Here is a 12669-nt window from a genome sequence, read left to right on the forward strand (position 1 = left end):
GTACAACGGTGTGGTAACAAATCGCATGGCGGCGGCTGTTTCGCGCATTTCCAGGCCTCCAAGTCAGCGCTAAAATCCGACAACCAGTTCTGAAACCGTTTCATGTTTCATTTGAGCCATGTGCACCCTGCTGATGGAACGTTTGAAGTTGATTTAAATGGTCACAGTAGAGATCGTAGCAAGTGTCTTGCTGGGTGCGACGAAAACGGGTTTCCGCCCGCAATCGAGCCGGGGACCTTCTGCGTGTTCGGCACGGCGCCTGGGCTCGGCGGCAGCTGCTGCTCTTTCCTTCCTTACGAGATACCGTCGATTCGCGCATCGTTATTGCAAAAGATGTCACCAAAGGCAATCGCTTCGTTAGCGGCACTTTGCCTGGGCTCGGCGGCAGCACTACATGGAGGCACCAGCAGCCCAGCCAGGCCGCCGCCGCCACCGGTGCGCCACAGCGCAAGGAGCCGGCGGCCGCCCTGCAATGCCCCTGTCGTTGCATATTCCACCCGCCCCATATCCTCTCCATGTCTGACTCACTACGCCAAATGACACTGCAGTCGACGTGCTTATTACTATCGCTTTTGGAAGAACCGAGGCGCAGTATTCTAGTGTCGAACCGGTACTGCAAATTGGGATTAAGCAAAAATTTATTGTGTGGTCGAGCGACAGCCTCGGCTCGCTCTTCCTATATGATCGCTTCTTGTGCGGAATAATTCCTAGCTCGCCGATGGCTTCAGAGTTGGTCTTCTCGAAGTTTTGCTTTCGCACTGCATTCCGCAATCTTTTCGTTATGAGTTGTGTGCTTCGGTTTCCCGACTTTCTTGTGTTTAGTGCGTTTGGCTTCTCTTAACCCTTAGCCACCGCTTGCCGAAATTTCCACACTATCATCTGTCGATCTGCAGAGCTCGATGACGGCCTCGCGGCCGTTCCTGAGCTCGTGGAACGGTCGAATCTGTAGTTGTTTCCAGATCTCTCCCACACAACGGCCTCCCAGAAGCTTGGATTACAGAAGTACGCCACTACTCCCAGCCGGAGATTCACGATTGAAAGCAGAATGACATGAGCTACACGCAGCTCCGATTTTTTTTTTTTTTTTGTGTCTGACCTACTTTGAAAGACTTTGTAGTCGATTTACTTACTACTATCGCTGTTGGAAACCAGGTGATAACCGCACAGTATTTTAGAGACGATCAGGTAATGAAAATTTAGAATAAGTAAAACAGTATCAAAAGAAGTTGTGTGGTGGAGCAGCACATGCAATTCACGCTTCCTACATACTAGTTACTGCATAGAATAATTCTTTTGTCTGCGGCGTCTTCAGTATCCGTCTTCTGGAAATTTTGCTTGCAGTATATTGTGCAATCTTTTCGTTATGAGTTGGTGCTTGGTTTCCCGATGTTCTTTTGTTTAGTGCATTCGCCTTCTCTTTACCCTGAGAAACCACATACCGAAACTGAGGCACTGCCGGCTGTTCATAAGCAGTGCTCGATGAAGTTATTTCGCTTTTTATTCGTTGCCTTTAATATTCTTCTCATCAGTGGTGAGTGCTGCCTGCAGAAAGCGTTTATCTTGCGAATTCGCGTGAAAGTTTGTGTTCCCTGCGAGGCCCACTACTTGGGATTAACTTGACTGCTCCAGCCAGGTGGCTCGTTGGTCTAGGGGTATGATTCCTGCTTTGGGTGCAGGAGGTCCCGGGTTCAAATCCCGGACGAGCCCTGCCATTTTGACCGTGCTGAAGAGTAGGTGGAACTCAGCCCCGGTTGCAGCTCCTCAATGAAGAGTTGACGCCCGTTATAGCACGTGGATATAACAAGAATGCGGCACCAGTAAAGTACGTAGGTGTAATTCGGTAGAAAGGCAGACGGTAATTTTGCATGCAACGGAAAACAAGGTTGTCTTTGCGGGATATGTGCACCGTGAGTGGAGATTCAGCTTAATTGTGCGACAGTCTACCCTCATCTTACTAGCGACGGCAACAACCAAGGGGTGGCATGTAAGATTGAGCGTGGCTAAGAGTTTCTCATTATTAGTTAGCATCACACTTTGACAGAGCTGTGACAAGGCGAGTAGGGTGAGCTCAGGAAAGCCAGTAGCAAGCGCACTTGAAGTAGCCCTGAAGAACCGGATTATAAATTTTGCCAGCCATAATGAAGCTAGGGGCGTTCTCAGTTACCAAAATCCGCTGCAATAAGAGAGCAACAGTATTTGACAGTAAAATGACGCCCTATCCGTCTAGCATACAACATTGCTTGTCTCTGCATACGCGGACGTGAGGTCATCTCGGAAATGAAATCCGAAATATAGATTAAAATTGTTGTGTTCCCGCCCGGGATCGAACCGGGGACCTTCTGCGTGTAAAGCAGACGTGATAACCGCTACACCACGGAAACGACGGTTCTTTTCATGTACCACCCGGAGACTCGTAATAGCAACAGTTTCTCTTCTGTGTTAGCAAGGGCATCGGCTACGAGCTCCCTCCGATTCGTGAAGTTCCTGTAGTAAAAGACGTCGATGGAAACAATCCAACCGCGACAGACAGGGAGAACGCTGGCTGAGCTGCAGCCCTACATGGTGAGACCATCAAAGGTGGCGTCATTCACATGCAGTGCGTTTTCGGAACGAATAGGCTCGTTGGTCTAGGGGTATGATTCCTGCTTCGGGTGCAGGAGGTCCCGGGTTCAAATCCCGGACGAGCCCTTGCGTTTTGTACAACGGTGTGGTAACAAATCGCATGGCGGCGGCTGTTTCGCGCATTTCCAGGCCTCCAAGTCAGCGCTAAAATCCGACAACCAGTTCTGAAACCGTTTCATGTTTCATTTGAGCCATGTGCACCCTGCTGATGGAACGTTTGAAGTTGATTTAAATGGTCACAGTAGAGATCGTAGCAAGTGTCTTGCTGGGTGCGACGAAAACGGGTTTCCGCCCGCAATCGAGCCGGGGACCTTCTGCGTGTTCGGCACGGCGCCTGGGCTCGGCGGCAGCTGCTGCTCTTTCCTTCCTTACGAGATACCGTCGATTCGCGCAGTCGTTATTGCAAAAGATGTCACCAAAGGCAATCGCTTCGTTAGCGGCACTTTGCCTGGGCTCGGCGGCAGCTCTACATGGAGGCACCAGCAGCCCAGCCAGGCCGCCGCCGCCACCGGTGCGCCACAGCGCAAGGAGCCGGCGGCCGCCCTGCAATGCCCCTGTCGTTGCATATTCCACCCGCCCCATATCCTCTCCATGTCTGACTCACTACGCCAAATGACACTGCAGTCGACGTGCTTATTACTATCGCTTTTGGAAGAACCGAGGCGCAGTATTCTAGTGTCGAACCGGTACTGCAAATTGGGATTAAGCAAAAATTTATTGTGTGGTCGAGCGACAGCCTCGGCTCGCTCTTCCTATATGATCGCTTCTTGTGCGGAATAATTCCTAGCTCGCCGATGGCTTCAGAGTTGGTCTTCTCGAAGTTTTGCTTTCGCACTGCATTCCGCAATCTTTTCGTTATGAGTTGTGTGCTTCGGTTTCCCGACTTTCTTGTGTTTAGTGCGTTTGGCTTCTCTTAACCCTTAGCCACCGCTTGCCGAAATTTCCACACTATCATCTGTCGATCTGCAGAGCTCGATGACGGCCTCGCGGCCGTTCCTGAGCTCGTGGAACGGTCGAATCTGTAGTTGTTTCCAGATCTCTCCCACACAACGGCCTCCCAGAAGCTTGGATTACAGAAGTACGCCACTACTCCCAGCCGGAGATTCACGATTGAAAGCAGAATGACATGAGCTACACGCAGCTCCGATTTTTTTTTTTTTTTTGTGTCTGACCTACTTTGAAAGACTTTGTAGTCGATTTACTTACTACTATCGCTGTTGGAAACCAGGTGATAACCGCACAGTATTTTAGAGACGATCAGGTAATGAAAATTTAGAATAAGTAAAACAGTATCAAAAGAAGTTGTGTGGTGGAGCAGCACATGCAATTCACGCTTCCTACATACTAGTTACTGCATAGAATAATTCTTTTGTCTGCGGCGTCTTCAGTATCCGTCTTCTGGAAATTTTGCTTGCAGTATATTGTGCAATCTTTTCGTTATGAGTTGGTGCTTGGTTTCCCGATGTTCTTTTGTTTAGTGCATTCGCCTTCTCTTTACCCTGAGAAACCACATACCGAAACTGAGGCACTGCCGGCTGTTCATAAGCAGTGCTCGATGAAGTTATTTCGCTTTTTATTCGTTGCCTTTAATATTCTTCTCATCAGTGGTGAGTGCTGCCTGCAGAAAGCGTTTATCTTGCGAATTCGCGTGAAAGTTTGTGTTCCCTGCGAGGCCCACTACTTGGGATTAACTTGACTGCTCCAGCCAGGTGGCTCGTTGGTCTAGGGGTATGATTCCTGCTTTGGGTGCAGGAGGTCCCGGGTTCAAATCCCGGACGAGCCCTGCCATTTTGACCGTGCTGAAGAGTAGGTGGAACTCAGCCCCGGTTGCAGCTCCTCAATGAAGAGTTGACGCCCGTTATAGCACGTGGATATAACAAGAATGCGGCACCAGTAAAGTACGTAGGTGTAATTCGGTAGAAAGGCAGACGGTAATTTTGCATGCAACGGAAAACAAGGTTGTCTTTGCGGGATATGTGCACCGTGAGTGGAGATTCAGCTTAATTGTGCGACAGTCTACCCTCATCTTACTAGCGACGGCAACAACCAAGGGGTGGCATGTAAGATTGAGCGTGGCTAAGAGTTTCTCATTATTAGTTAGCATCACACTTTGACAGAGCTGTGACAAGGCGAGTAGGGTGAGCTCAGGAAAGCCAGTAGCAAGCGCACTTGAAGTAGCCCTGAAGAACCGGATTATAAATTTTGCCAGCCATAATGAAGCTAGGGGCGTTCTCAGTTACCAAATACCGGTGCAATAAGAGAGCAACAGTATTTGACAGTAAAATGACGCCCTATCCGTCTAGCATACAACATTGCTTGTCTCTGCATACGCGGACGTGAGGTCATCTCGGAAATGAAATCCGAAATATAGATTAAAATTGTTGTGTTCCCGCCCGGGATCGAACCGGGGACCTTCTGCGTGTAAAGCAGACGTGATATCCGCTACACCACGGAAACGACGGTTCTTTTCATGTACCACCCGGAGACTCGTAATAGCAACAGTTTCTCTTCTGTGTTAGCAAGGGCATCGGCTACGAGCTCCCTCCGATTCGTGAAGTTCCTGTAGTAAAAGACGTCGATGGAAACAATCCAACCGCGACAGACAGGGAGAACGCTGGCTGAGCTGCAGCCCTACATGGTGAGACCATCAAAGGTGGCGTCATTCACATGCAGTGCGTTTTCGGAACGAATAGGCTCGTTGGTCTAGGGGTATGATTCCTGCTTCGGGTGCAGGAGGTCCCGGGTTCAAATCCCGGACGAGCCCTTGCGTTTTGTACAACGGTGTGGTAACAAATCGCATGGCGGCGGCTGTTTCGCGCATTTCCAGGCCTCCAAGTCAGCGCTAAAATCCGACAACCAGTTCTGAAACCGTTTCATGTTTCATTTGAGCCATGTGCACCCTGCTGATGGAACGTTTGAAGTTGATTTAAATGGTCACAGTAGAGATCGTAGCAAGTGTCTTGCTGGGTGCGACGAAAACGGGTTTCCGCCCGCAATCGAGCCGGGGACCTTCTGCGTGTTCGGCACGGCGCCTGGGCTCGGCGGCAGCTGCTGCTCTTTCCTTCCTTACGAGATACCGTCGATTCGCGCAGTCGTTATTGCAAAAGATGTCACCAAAGGCAATCGCTTCGTTAGCGGCACTTTGCCTGGGCTCGGCGGCAGCTCTACATGGAGGCACCAGCAGCCCAGCCAGGCCGCCGCCGCCACCGGTGCGCCACAGCGCAAGGAGCCGGCGGCCGCCCTGCAATGCCCCTGTCGTTGCATATTCCACCCGCCCCATATCCTCTCCATGTCTGACTCACTACGCCAAATGACACTGCAGTCGACGTGCTTATTACTATCGCTTTTGGAAGAACCGAGGCGCAGTATTCTAGTGTCGAACCGGTACTGCAAATTGGGATTAAGCAAAAATTTATTGTGTGGTCGAGCGACAGCCTCGGCTCGCTCTTCCTATATGATCGCTTCTTGTGCGGAATAATTCCTAGCTCGCCGATGGCTTCAGAGTTGGTCTTCTCGAAGTTTTGCTTTCGCACTGCATTCCGCAATCTTTTCGTTATGAGTTGTGTGCTTCGGTTTCCCGACTTTCTTGTGTTTAGTGCGTTTGGCTTCTCTTAACCCTTAGCCACCGCTTGCCGAAATTTCCACACTATCATCTGTCGATCTGCAGAGCTCGATGACGGCCTCGCGGCCGTTCCTGAGCTCGTGGAACGGTCGAATCTGTAGTTGTTTCCAGATCTCTCCCACACAACGGCCTCTCAGAAGCTTGGATTACAGAAGTACGCCACTACTCCCAGCCGGAGATTCACGATTGAAAGCAGAATGACATGAGCTACACGCAGCTCCGATTTTTTTTTTTTTTTTGTGTCTGACCTACTTTGAAAGACTTTGTAGTCGATTTACTTACTACTATCGCTGTTGGAAACCAGGTGATAACCGCACAGTATTTTAGAGACGATCAGGTAATGAAAATTTAGAATAAGTAAAACAGTATCAAAAGAAGTTGTGTGGTGGAGCAGCACATGCAATTCACGCTTCCTAGATACTCGTTACTGCATAGAATAATTCTTTTGTCTGCGGCGTCTTCAGTATCCGTCTTCTGGAAATTTTGCTTGCAGTATATTGTGCAATCTTTTCGTTATGAGTTGGTGCTTGGTTTCCCGATGTTCTTTTGTTTAGTGCATTCGCCTTCTCTTTACCCTGAGAAACCACATACCGAAACTGAGGCACTGCCGGCTGTTCATAAGCAGTGCTCGATGAAGTTATTTCGCTTTTTATTCGTTGCCTTTAATATTCTTCTCATCAGTGGTGAGTGCTGCCTGCAGAAAGCGTTTATCTTGCGAATTCGCGTGAAAGTTTGTGTTCCCTGCGAGGCCCACTACTTGGGATTAACTTGACTGCTCCAGCCAGGTGGCTCGTTGGTCTAGGGGTATGATTCCTGCTTTGGGTGCAGGAGGTCCCGGGTTCAAATCCCGGACGAGCCCTGCCATTTTGACCGTGCTGAAGAGTAGGTGGAACTCAGCCCCGGTTGCAGCTCCTCAATGAAGAGTTGACGCCCGTTATAGCACGTGGATATAACAAGAATGCGGCACCAGTAAAGTACGTAGGTGTAATTCGGTAGAAAGGCAGACGGTAATTTTGCATGCAACGGAAAACAAGGTTGTCTTTGCGGGATATGTGCACCGTGAGTGGAGATTCAGCTTAATTGTGCGACAGTCTACCCTCATCTTACTAGCGACGGCAACAACCAAGGGGTGGCATGTAAGATTGAGCGTGGCTAAGAGTTTCTCATTATTAGTTAGCATCACACTTTGACAGAGCTGTGACAAGGCGAGTAGGGTGAGCTCAGGAAAGCCAGTAGCAAGCGCACTTGAAGTAGCCCTGAAGAACCGGATTATAAATTTTGCCAGCCATAATGAAGCTAGGGGCGTTCTCAGTTACCAAAATCCGCTGCAATAAGAGAGCAACAGTATTTGACAGTAAAATGACGCCCTATCCGTCTAGCATACAACATTGCTTGTCTCTGCATACGCGGACGTGAGGTCATCTCGGAAATGAAATCCGAAATATAGATTAAAATTGTTGTGTTCCCGCCCGGGATCGAACCGGGGACCTTCTGCGTGTAAAGCAGACGTGATAACCGCTACACCACGGAAACGACGGTTCTTTTCATGTACCACCCGGAGACTCGTAATAGCAACAGTTTCTCTTCTGTGTTAGCAAGGGCATCGGCTACGAGCTCCCTCCGATTCGTGAAGTTCCTGTAGTAAAAGACGTCGATGGAAACAATCCAACCGCGACAGACAGGGAGAACGCTGGCTGAGCTGCAGCCCTACATGGTGAGACCATCAAAGGTGGCGTCATTCACATGCAGTGCGTTTTCGGAACGAATAGGCTCGTTGGCCTAGGGGTATGATTCCTGCTTCGGGTGCAGGTGGTCCCGGGTAAAAAAAATCCCGGACGAGCCCTTGCGTTTTGTACAACGGTGTGGTAACAAATAGCATGGCGGCGGCTGTTTCGCGCATTTCCAGGCCTCCAAGTCAGCGCTAAAATCCGACAACCAGTTCTGAAACCGTTTCATGTTTCGTTTGAGCCATGTGCACCCTGCTGATGGAACGTTTGAAGTTGATTTAAATGGTCACAGTAGAGATCGTAGCAAGTGTCTTGCTGGGTGCGACGAAAACGGGTTTCCGCCCGCAATCGAGCCGGGGACCTACTGCGTGTTCGGCACGGCGCCTGGGCTCGGCGGCAGCTGCTGCTCTTTCCTTCCTTACGAGATACCGTCGATTCGCGCAGTCGTTATTGCAAAAGATGTCACCAAAGGCAATCGCTTCGTTAGCGGCACTTTGCCTGGGCTCGGCGGCAGCTCTACATGGAGGCACCAGCAGCCCAGCCAGGCCGCCGCCGCCACCGGTGCGCCACAGCGCAAGGAGCCGGCGGCCGCCCTGCAATGCCCCTGTCGTTGCATATTCCACCCGCCCCATATCCTCTCCATGTCTGACTCACTACGCCAAATGACACTGCAGTCGACGTGCTTATTACTATCGCTTTTGGAAGAACCGAGGCGCAGTATTCTAGTGTCGAACCGGTACTGCAAATTGGGATTAAGCAAAAATTTATTGTGTGGTCGAGCGACAGCCTCGGCTCGCTCTTCCTATATGATCGCTTCTTGTGCGGAATAATTCCTAGCTCGCCGATGGCTTCAGAGTTGGTCTTCTCGAAGTTTTGCTTTCGCACTGCATTCCGCAATCTTTTCGTTATGAGTTGTGTGCTTCGGTTTCCCGACTTTCTTGTGTTTAGTGCGTTTGGCTTCTCTTAACCCTTAGCCACCGCATGCCGAAATTTCCACACTATCATCTGTCGATCTGCAGAGCTCGATGACGGCCTCGCGGCCGTTCCTGAGCTCGTGGAACGGTCGAATCTGTAGTTGTTTCCAGATCTCTCCCACACAACGGCCTCCCAGAAGCTTGGATTACAGAAGTACGCCACTACTCCCAGCCGCAGATTCACGATTGAAAGCAGAATGACATGAGCTACACGCAGCTCCGATTTTTTTTTTTTTTTGTGTCTGACCTACTTTGAAAGACTTTGTAGTCGATTTACTTACTACTATCGCTGTTGGAAACCAGGTGATAACCGCACAGTATTTTAGAGACGATCAGGTAATGAAAATTTAGAATAAGTAAAACAGTATCAAAAGAAGTTGTGTGGTGGAGCAGCACATGCAATTCACGCTTCCTAGATACTCGTTACTGCATAGAATAATTCTTTTGTCTGCGGCGTCTTCAGTATCCGTCTTCTGGAAATTTTGCTTGCAGTATATTGTGCAATCTTTTCGTTATGAGTTGGTGCTTGGTTTCCCGATGTTCTTTTGTTTAGTGCATTCGCCTTCTCTTTACCCTGAGAAACCACATACCGAAACTGAGGCACTGCCGGCTGTTCATAAGCAGTGCTCGATGAAGTTATTTCGCTTTTTATTCGTTGCCTTTAATATTCTTCTCATCAGTGGTGAGTGCTGCCTGCAGAAAGCGTTTATCTTGCGAATTCGCGTGAAAGTTTGTGTTCCCTGCGAGGCCCACTACTTGGGATTAACTTGACTGCTCCAGCCAGGTGGCTCGTTGGTCTAGGGGTATGATTCCTGCTTTGGGTGCAGGAGGTCCCGGGTTCAAATCCCGGACGAGCCCTGCCATTTTGACCGTGCTGAAGAGTAGGTGGAACTCAGCCCCGGTTGCAGCTCCTCAATGAAGAGTTGACGCCCGTTATAGCACGTGGATATAACAAGAATGCGGCACCAGTAAAGTACGTAGGTGTAATTCGGTAGAAAGGCAGACGGTAATTTTGCATGCAACGGAAAACAAGGTTGTCTTTGCGGGATATGTGCACCGTGAGTGGAGATTCAGCTTAATTGTGCGACAGTCTACCCTCATCTTACTAGCGACGGCAACAACCAAGGGGTGGCATGTAAGATTGAGCGTGGCTAAGAGTTTCTCATTATTAGTTAGCATCACACTTTGACAGAGCTGTGACAAGGCGAGTAGGGTGAGCTCAGGAAAGCCAGTAGCAAGCGCACTTGAAGTAGCCCTGAAGAACCGGATTATAAATTTTGCCAGCCATAATGAAGCTAGGGGCGTTCTCAGTTACCAAATACCGGTGCAATAAGAGAGCAACAGTATTTGACAGTAAAATGACGCCCTATCCGTCTAGCATACAACATTGCTTGTCTCTGCATACGCGGACGTGAGGTCATCTCGGAAATGAAATCCGAAATATAGATTAAAATTGTTGTGTTCCCGCCCGGGATCGAACCGGGGACCTTCTGCGTGTGAAGCAGACGTGATAACCGCTACACCACGGAAACGACGGTTCTTTTCATGTACCACCCGGAGAATCGTAATAGCAACAGTTTCTCTTCTGTGTTAGCAAGGGCATCGGCTACGAGCTCCCTCCGATTCGTGAAGTTCCTGTAGTAAAAGACGTCGATGGAAACAATCCAACCGCGACAGACAGGGAGAACGCTGGCTGAGCTGCAGCCCTACATGGTGAGACCATCAAAGGTGGCGTCATTCACATGCAGTGCGTTTTCGGAACGAATAGGCTCGTTGGCCTAGGGGTATGATTCCTGCTTCGGGTGCAGGAGGTCCCGGGTAAAAAAAATCCCGGACGAGCCCTTGCGTTTTGTACAACGGTGTGGTAACAAATCGCATGGCGGCGGCTGTTTCGCGCATTTCCAGGCCTCCAAGTCAGCGCTAAAATCCGACAACCAGTTCTGAAACCGTTTCATGTTTCATTTGAGCCATGTGCACCCTGCTGATGGAACGTTTGAAGTTGATTTAAATGGTCACAGTAGAGATCGTAGCAAGTGTCTTGCTGGGTGCGACGAAAACGGGTTTCCGCCCGCAATCGAGCCGGGGACCTTCTGCGTGTTCGGCACGGCGCCTGGGCTCGGCGGCAGCTGCTGCTCTTTCCTTCCTTACGAGATACCGTCGATTCGCGCAGTCGTTATTGCAAAAGATGTCACCAAAGGCAATCGCTTCGTTAGCGGCACTTTGCCTGGGCTCGGCGGCAGCTCTACATGGAGGCACCAGCAGCCCAGCCAGGCCGCCGCCGCCACCGGTGCGCCACAGCGCAAGGAGCCGGCGGCCGCCCTGCAATGCCCCTGTCGTTGCATATTCCACCCGCCCCATATTCTCTCCATGTCTGACTCACTACGCCAAATGACACTGCAGTCGACGTGCTTATTACTATCGCTTTTGGAAGAACCGAGGCGCAGTATTCTAGTGTCGAACCGGTACTGCAAATTGGGATTAAGCAAAAATTTATTGTGTGGTCGAGCGACAGCCTCGGCTCGCTCTTCCTATATGATCGCTTCTTGTGCGGAATAATTCCTAGCTCGCCGATGGCTTCAGAGTTGGTCTTCTCGAAGTTTTGCTTTCGCACTGCATTCCGCAATCTTTTCGTTATGAGTTGTGTGCTTCGGTTTCCCGACTTTCTTGTGTTTAGTGCGTTTGGCTTCTCTTAACCCTTAGCCACCGCTTGCCGAAATTTCCACACTATCATCTGTCGATCTGCAGAGCTCGATGACGGCCTCGCGGCCGTTCCTGAGCTCGTGGAACGGTCGAATCTGTAGTTGTTTCCAGATCTCTCCCACACAACGGCCTCCCAGAAGCTTGGATTACAGAAGTACGCCACTACTCCCAGCCGCAGATTCACGATTGAAAGCAGAATGACATGAGCTACACGCAGCTCCGATTTTTTTTTTTTTTTGTGTCTGACCTACTTTGAAAGACTTTGTAGTCGATTTACTTACTACTATCGCTGTTGGAAACCAGGTGATAACCGCACAGTATTTTAGAGACGATCAGGTAATGAAAATTTAGAATAAGTAAAACAGTATCAAAAGAAGTTGTGTGGTGGAGCAGCACATGCAATTCACGCTTCCTAGATACTCGTTACTGCACAGAATAATTCTTTTGTCTGCGGCGTCTTCAGTATCCGTCTTCTGGAAATTTTGCTTGCAGTATATTGTGCAATCTTTTCGTTATGAGTTGGTGCTTGGTTTCCCGATGTTCTTTTGTTTAGTGCATTCGCCTTCTCTTTACCCTGAGAAACCACATACCGAAACTGAGGCACTGCCGGCTGTTCATAAGCAGTGCTCGATGAAGTTATTTCGCTTTTTATTCGTTGCCTTTAATATTCTTCTCATCAGTGGTGAGTGCTGCCTGCAGAAAGCGTTTATCTTGCGAATTCGCGTGAAAGTTTGTGTTCCCTGCGAGGCCCACTACTTGGGATTAACTTGACTGCTCCAGCCAGGTGGCTCGTTGGTCTAGGGGTATGATTCCTGCTTTGGGTGCAGGAGGTCCCGGGTTCAAATCCCGGACGAGCCCTGCCATTTTGACCGTGCTGAAGAGTAGGTGGAACTCAGCCCCGGTTGCAGCTCCTCAATGAAGAGTTGACGCCCGTTATAGCACGTGGATATAACAAGAATGCGGCACCAGTAAAGTACGTAGGTGTAATTCGGTAGAAAGGCAGACGGTAATTTTGCATGCAACG

The 12669-nt window shown here is 49.8% G+C and overlaps 11 non-coding genes across 11 annotated transcripts; 7 read left to right on the plus strand and 4 right to left on the minus strand.

Annotated features, from left to right (window-relative positions):
* Positions 1-1635: 1635 nt before the first annotated feature.
* Positions 1636-1707, plus strand: Trnap-ugg (transfer RNA proline (anticodon UGG)). The gene has a single exon. It is a non-coding gene; the product is annotated as a tRNA-Pro (tRNA).
* Positions 1708-2308: 601 nt separating this feature from the next.
* Trnav-uac (transfer RNA valine (anticodon UAC)) lies at positions 2309-2381 on the minus strand. Its single transcript has one exon. It is a non-coding gene; the product is annotated as a tRNA-Val (tRNA).
* A 235-nt stretch (positions 2382-2616) lies between these two features.
* Positions 2617-2688, plus strand: Trnap-cgg (transfer RNA proline (anticodon CGG)). Its single transcript has one exon. It is a non-coding gene; the product is annotated as a tRNA-Pro (tRNA).
* A 1645-nt stretch (positions 2689-4333) lies between these two features.
* Trnap-ugg (transfer RNA proline (anticodon UGG)) lies at positions 4334-4405 on the plus strand. Its single transcript has one exon. It is a non-coding gene; the product is annotated as a tRNA-Pro (tRNA).
* Positions 4406-5006: 601 nt separating this feature from the next.
* Positions 5007-5079, minus strand: Trnav-uac (transfer RNA valine (anticodon UAC)). The gene has a single exon. It is a non-coding gene; the product is annotated as a tRNA-Val (tRNA).
* Positions 5080-5314: 235 nt separating this feature from the next.
* Positions 5315-5386, plus strand: Trnap-cgg (transfer RNA proline (anticodon CGG)). Its single transcript has one exon. It is a non-coding gene; the product is annotated as a tRNA-Pro (tRNA).
* A 1645-nt stretch (positions 5387-7031) lies between these two features.
* On the plus strand, positions 7032-7103 carry Trnap-ugg (transfer RNA proline (anticodon UGG)). Its single transcript has one exon. It is a non-coding gene; the product is annotated as a tRNA-Pro (tRNA).
* A 601-nt stretch (positions 7104-7704) lies between these two features.
* On the minus strand, positions 7705-7777 carry Trnav-uac (transfer RNA valine (anticodon UAC)). Its single transcript has one exon. It is a non-coding gene; the product is annotated as a tRNA-Val (tRNA).
* Positions 7778-9731: 1954 nt separating this feature from the next.
* On the plus strand, positions 9732-9803 carry Trnap-ugg (transfer RNA proline (anticodon UGG)). Its single transcript has one exon. It is a non-coding gene; the product is annotated as a tRNA-Pro (tRNA).
* Positions 9804-10404: 601 nt separating this feature from the next.
* Trnav-cac (transfer RNA valine (anticodon CAC)) lies at positions 10405-10477 on the minus strand. The gene has a single exon. It is a non-coding gene; the product is annotated as a tRNA-Val (tRNA).
* A 1954-nt stretch (positions 10478-12431) lies between these two features.
* On the plus strand, positions 12432-12503 carry Trnap-ugg (transfer RNA proline (anticodon UGG)). Its single transcript has one exon. It is a non-coding gene; the product is annotated as a tRNA-Pro (tRNA).
* The last annotated feature ends 166 nt before the right edge of the window (positions 12504-12669 follow it).

Source organism: Schistocerca serialis, chromosome 2 (genome assembly GCF_023864345.2).
Source record: "Schistocerca serialis cubense isolate TAMUIC-IGC-003099 chromosome 2, iqSchSeri2.2, whole genome shotgun sequence".
Taxonomy (NCBI): Eukaryota; Metazoa; Arthropoda; class Insecta; order Orthoptera; family Acrididae; genus Schistocerca; species Schistocerca serialis.